We start from the raw sequence: 6,597 nt of genomic DNA on the forward strand, positions 1-6,597 counted from the left end.
TGGAAAAAAAAAAAAAAAAAAAAAAGAGAGAGAGAGAGAAGGATTTCACCTTAATGTTTCTACCTCCCTGTGGACTGTCTGCTAGTTTTGCACAGGGAAGTGGGGTATTGCCTTTTCAAAGAACCTGACATCAAACCGGGTTTGATATCAGTTAACCCCAATCCAAGAGAAGCTCCCTCGCCCTGAGCCCTGAAGATGGAGGGGAAATTCAGAAGTGGGAAAGGAAGGCAGCCAGGAGCTCACTTTGGTCTCCTGCTCTGGAAGGGATGACCAGATGTGCTGGCCATCATGGGGGACTTTAAAGAGCAGGTGCTCACTGAAGACACACAAGGCAGAGCAGCCACCAATGAGTGGGGTCTCTGCATAGTCAAGAGGGTGGACTGGCAAGGAGACAGATTTATGTGCAATCTTAAATTCCCATGATTTCATCATGGCAGCAGGGACACTAAGTTTTGAGCCCTGGAGCTGCAGTGGGGCCAACAAGGGTGGGGAAGAAGAGAATCTTAGGCAGAAGCCAGGCACTGATTGCCTAGGCTGAGTCTGTCCTGGGAACTCGTGGTGTAGCCAATGTACAAGATTGACTTACAATGGCCACCCACAGAGTTGGAGGAGGAAGAGTGCAGAGGGTCTGCCTGCTCACTGGAGATCAAAAGATATAGTCAAAGGTCTGGAGCTCACTGCAGGGTCCTCTATGAGTGGGCACCAGGATGCCGATGGGTCTGCAACGGAAGGCTGAAGTGTCCACACAGGAAGTCAAAGGGTCCGTGCTGGAATCTGAGAGATGATGTCCAAGATGAAGGCCATGACTGGAGCTCCTCTGAAGAAACAAGAACAGATATCCTTCTTTGTTTCCCCTTTATACCATCCAGTCCATCAGCTGCCTACACCCCCCGGGATGTGCAGTTGCTGAGCCAATTTAGCTAAGCTTCTCTTAACCATACTTCTCAAGTTGACACACTCAATCAACCATCACATAGAGAGATCAGACTCAGTTACACTGAGAAAAGTCTAGAAGGGATAATGGTAAACATGTCAGCGAGCAGCTGGGTACACAGCAGGATGAGGGAGGATGGTCGACAACAGGCTCAAGTCAGAACTGGGCACTGCCTTGGGAGATGTGCAGTGTAGACCACATATGTACCACGTAGATCCCAACTCTCACAGGCCCAGGGAAGAGCAGGGCTGGGGCTGGGGCAGGAGCAGAGACACAGCCCCAAATTGCAATACAAGATTTAACAATTTAACAATTTTTTCTACCAGTTAGGATGGACAAATGTAGTATTTTTCCTTAAATACTTAGCAAATTGGGATAAGGAAGAGTAAAATAATAGCAGTGAAATAGAAGAGGAGCACTTTTTTTGTGTATTGAAGTTTAATTCTGCCGTGTCACTGAGCTGTTAGAGTTGCCACAGTGCATCTACTGTTTGCAAGCTCACTACAACTTTGTGACTAGAATGGTGGTCTTGTTGAAGGGTGTGCCTGTTATATTGTTTATTTTTGGCTTGATGTCAGGTGGACAGTAGGCATTCGATAAGTATGGTGAATAGTGAGTGTGTTCTTCTACTGTTTAGCATATTCAAATTTTAATAGCAAAGTGTGAACGGTTTCACACTTGGCTTGGGGTTGTCTCTCCTCCCCCCCTCTATCTTCCGTTCTCAGAGTCTGTGTGTCAGTCCTCCCCTAACTAACTTCAAATCAGCGGAAGGAGTCAGCATCTCAATGAGGGTAATAAAAAGATCAGATAGCAGTGTTACCTGCCATGTCCTCCACAAACGTCTGCTCATTAACTGGGTCTAATTCTTGGAAACAGGAGGTCATTCCTTCAGTGGGTCGAGCCTATGGGAGCAGCTGGGAGGGATCTCAGGTTGAGAGATCCTTCAAATTACACACCATTGGCTCTGGGTTATGCTGCTTAGGTGAATGCTCTTGCTTCAATACTGAGCTTTGCTATTATAATAACAAGCCAGTAAGGCCTAGATATTCATGGGGAACAAGACAACACACCATCTTTGTCCCCATGGAAGGAAAGAATATCTAATCTTGTAGTTTAAATTTCTACCCCCAAATGAGCTTTTTAGTTTTATCCTTTCTTTAAGTCCAATTTTATTGCTTCCTCCTTGTGAATGAAAGATCACACAGGCATGGGTTTCTGAAGGTTACCTATAGCTTTGCCTAAAATGGTTATAATTGGAGAAATGAAATAGTGCTAACTGTAAAGCCTGAATAACATTATAACATTATGCAAAATGAAGGCACTTTAGAAGAATAAAGGAATGATGACAATGCAAATCAGAGCCAGTGAAGGTCAGACGTTTTGCATAAAGTGCCTTGCAGTCTAATTCATGTGAGTTTTGCCTGAGGAGAGAAAAGTGACTTATTAAAGCACAATGCTTTTTCAAAGAGCTTTACTGGGGAGCCTGGATCTGCTTACAAGTCCCACAGGCAGCCACAAGGATTCTGTGAGGAGCTGGGTAGGGGCAGAGCCAAGCTGAAATTATAGAACCTTTGTTCAGAAATAAAATCCCCAGCCCATGACTGCACTCAAACTGGCTTTCTTAACCCTTGGATGGCCAATCAGAATGGGAAACAGGTGCAGTTATCTATAGGCTGCCATGTTTATTATGCTTTTATTCAGAAAGCCAATTGAAGTATAAGGTATTTTTTTTTCTTTTTACAGTTGAGGATACCAAGGCTTAGAAGCTAAGATAATAATTAACTTATAAGACCCAAACTCAACCACTACTGCAGCTGAGATAGAAGCCCTCTTGGACTCTGAAGTCCAAGGTTATTCTACTGTACATGCTGCCTAAAAGGTGCTGGAATCTGGGCTATCCTAGGAGGGTTACACATGAGATAAAAATTGCTTAGCTTCAATTCTTGGCATTACAAGTCCCCTGACACTAAATGGCCATCTTCCTTTCACCCTGTATTTCAGATCCCAAGTTTAAGACAGAGGTCTGGGCTGATGCTGGGTTCTAACTTCCCATTTTCTTTTCAGGCCCTGTAGAGAGAATAATGCTTACTCCACGATGCCCTCGGGAGTCCAAACAGTGACCTAGAGACAGGGGCGCAGCAGAAACCTGAAACCAGAGACCGCAGGCTTGGGATTCCTAGACTGGACCCCTGTTTCTGCCCCCTTACCAACTGGCAATGTTTCCTGTCTGTAAACTTGAGATAATAGGAAGCACACTTGAGGAGTAGAATAAGGATGTGCATAATCAGCCCTTTGAACTCTGAGCAGTGATCTACACTGGACTAGAAGTTCTTTTGTGATTTATATACACTCCCAACACTCTGCTGCCCCATGAGTGCTATAGGACTAGGGCAACCTTTCCATTACAACCAGAATCGGTTCCCTCCAAAAGGTCATTTGTGTGGCCACACTAAAGTGGTTACTAGGATCACTAGGCTGCTATGCCCCCAAGCCAGAACTGCCACCTGAACTGCACATGAAAACGTAAGAGATTTGTAAGATATTGATACCTAGTCTCCTGCAGCCAGATTGAGGGTCACTGCACCATAGTCTCATTGAGCTCTGCCTAGTCTTTGGTTGGGTCCAGCAAGAAGTTCAAGGCTTCACTGTGAACCTTGCCATAGGATCTCGGTATGAAGGTCATCAAGAAATCTCGTTGGTTCCTTAGAAGTGGTTAGGAATAAATGACCAGGACAACTTAATGACCAAACCACCCCTAGGAGGTGTATAATGCATGCAAATAAACAATATATATGATGACAGAGAAGCTGGTAGGGCTCCGAGAGCAGTACTTTAAATTCTATGGAAATTCAGTAGAGAGGAAAAGGAGTTGTACAGGAGAAAGAATTGGCTTTCAACACCAAGGGGTTTTGAGTTCAAGCCAGTGCCCTGCTGCATATTGACTGTGATCATGTGACTCTGACAGCACTACATATTATAGGGGTTCTTAGCTATTTGGCAGGATTTCTGTGAGAGTATTCAGTGATATTTCAAATACAGCCAAGTGTCTGGTTCGCAGTATGAGTTCAGTCAATAGCAGCTATGATTTAGTGGGCCACAGTCTTTAGCTATGGCTTCCTGGAGAGGACCATTCAGGAAAGCTTAAGCCAAGTTATTTCTTTCCGTTTATGATGCAGGATGAGAAGGGAAAGGAGAGACTGAAAGCAAGGTACTGGGAGTAGAAGATGCTCACCTGTTGGGACAGAACCGTTGATCACATGCTTAGTGTCCATGGCCACCTTCCACCCTGGTATCGGGATCCGACACTGTGACTGGTCCTAGGCAGCAAGCACACCATGACTGGCTGACTGATCCTGAACATGTTTTCTCCTTTGTAAAACACTATTGTCTGGCCTCTTTTAACGCTAATGGAGATGAGGGCACCCAGCAAGTATCAGGGCGAAGCTGGCTGGTGAGCGGAGAAGTTTTCTTTTCAGAGAGGAGAAACAGAAGTCTTTCACTGTTTCTTTATTGAAGCTGTGATTCTGGGATCTCCAGGACCCATCTTGTAATAACAAGGTGACAGCAAGGAGGATGAAAGAAAACCTTACTAAAGACAAAGCAGTTAAAAGACAAAAGAGTAGATGTCCCTGAGGACATCAGTTAAGAATATCAGTCTACACTATTGTTGATAGATGGTGAGAAAAACCCAATATTGGTCTCAGACACTATCAAACAATTTTCTCTTTCTTCCAGCCCAAAGTGTCCCTGACTGATTAGGCTAAAGTACTGAGAAATATAACTTCTTGTTCCATTTCCAAGAAGCACAGCCTGGCTGATTCCTTTTACAAAGTTGGATTCACAGTGCTTACAGTAAAGGGGCCCAGAAGAACCTCTTTCACTCAGTAGGAGGCTAAGGTGAGAAGGCCTTGACTACCTAGGTTTTCTTTCAGGAAGTACCACTCATGTGTTTCTATCTATAATGCAGGCTCCTTTTGCGGCTTTTAGGAAGTGCCACATGGAGTCTAGCCAAGTTCCAGTGACCAAGGCCCACTTGAGATAATGACTCATCACATTTCTGGAAATCACAGCCTGCCACCCAAAACCAGACAGCTTGTCCATTGCTCTGTTGGGTCAGTGTGAATGCAGCATTCTTAACTGTCTGTTCAGAGTCCTGGAGGTGACTACAAGAGCTAAAGTCCACCAGCTGGAACCTGTGTGACCTCAGGCACCCGGGAAGTTTGGGCTCACCTTCTAAGAGATGAGTCCTCTATCATTTCAGGTATAAGCTGCTATATGTGAGCTCTACTGTGTATAGCTATTAGTGCAAAATCCGTTTCTACCAAGTTTCCAGGTATCTAAAGGTATGAATCACACACAAATTGCACAGTCTCATGAAATCCCATTTCTAATCCCATGTTTTGCATAGCACACTGCCAATTTTTGCTGCTCAAACATCAGAGACTTTTTTTTCCTGGACCAAGGATTAGCTAGGAGAGTGTACCCTGATAAGGGAGGATGAGTAAGTCCCACAGTGCATGCCATAGGATTAACAAAGATTGCTGCATCCCCGTTCTTCTACCCTTTTAGTATCATAGGATTTACAATTCCTATATTCTTTTGCCTCTAATTCACCTTTAGACACATTTGCTGCTAGTAGAAGTGGCATATTAACTGGTGAACACTAGGGTATAAATGGTTATGTTTATCCTATACTCTTGGCTGGGTGAACAGATAGGCTGAATCAAGAAGCTCTGGACACTGTGTGCCTATCCTTACTCCTCAAAAATGCTTTAAGATCCTGTGCTCTTGCCGGGTTGACCTTCTCCTCCATCTCTATCTTCCAATGTGGTATTGACCAATCTTGTTTAACTCAAGGGTTCTCATCCCCAAATAATCCCCAGAATATCCGCTCATAATTAATTCTGACTTTACCACCACTGTGCTCCCTGACTTATGTGTTGGTTCGTCCACTCACTTGTTCATTTCTCCTGACACTTGCCTTTGTTGGGTCTAGAAGAAAAATAGGGGTAAGTCAAAAACTAACACCTTCCACTAGAAAACCTCCGCCATGGAGCACATGTTAGCAAAGAGGTGTCCAATGCTACCGAGCACTGCAGGGCTTGACTTGGTCAGGGAAGTCAGTGTGGGCTTCTCTTAGGAAGTGAGGACTGACCTGTGAGCAGAGGGAAGGAAAGGGGAAACCAGGCAGACAGAGTAGACTCTGGGAACTCATAGGACTTGGGTAATTATTAGGATTGAACATGCTGTGAGAGTCTTAATTATTGTACCTGCCACTTGGTGTAGGCTCCACAAATGAACACTGCCACGACTAGTGGGATCAGAGCTGCATCACCTTTGTTGTGACTTGTAGCCACATTTAACAGTGTGGCATTTGGCCAAAGTCATCTAGTTCTGTGGCTGCCTAAAAATCCATCCTGCTGGGATGGGAGTTGAATTTTTATACCATGGTGTGTTGTGAACGAAAAGCAACTGAATTGCTAGTCTAGGTAGGGTATTAGCATTTTAGCATCACTCCTAAGGTATATATGGCCATGATCACAAGTTAAAAAGTAGGAATCTTACTTCGGTGTTTATCAAAATTTTAAACATGCATACAATTTGACCCAGCAATTCACCCTCTAAAAATCTAACTCGTTGAAATACATGCTAGTGAATCCATG

Source organism: Fukomys damarensis, unplaced genomic scaffold (assembly GCF_012274545.1).
Source record: "Fukomys damarensis isolate Sample0158 unplaced genomic scaffold, DMR_v1.0_HiC HiC_scaffold_5, whole genome shotgun sequence".
Taxonomy (NCBI): domain Eukaryota; kingdom Metazoa; phylum Chordata; class Mammalia; order Rodentia; family Bathyergidae; genus Fukomys; species Fukomys damarensis.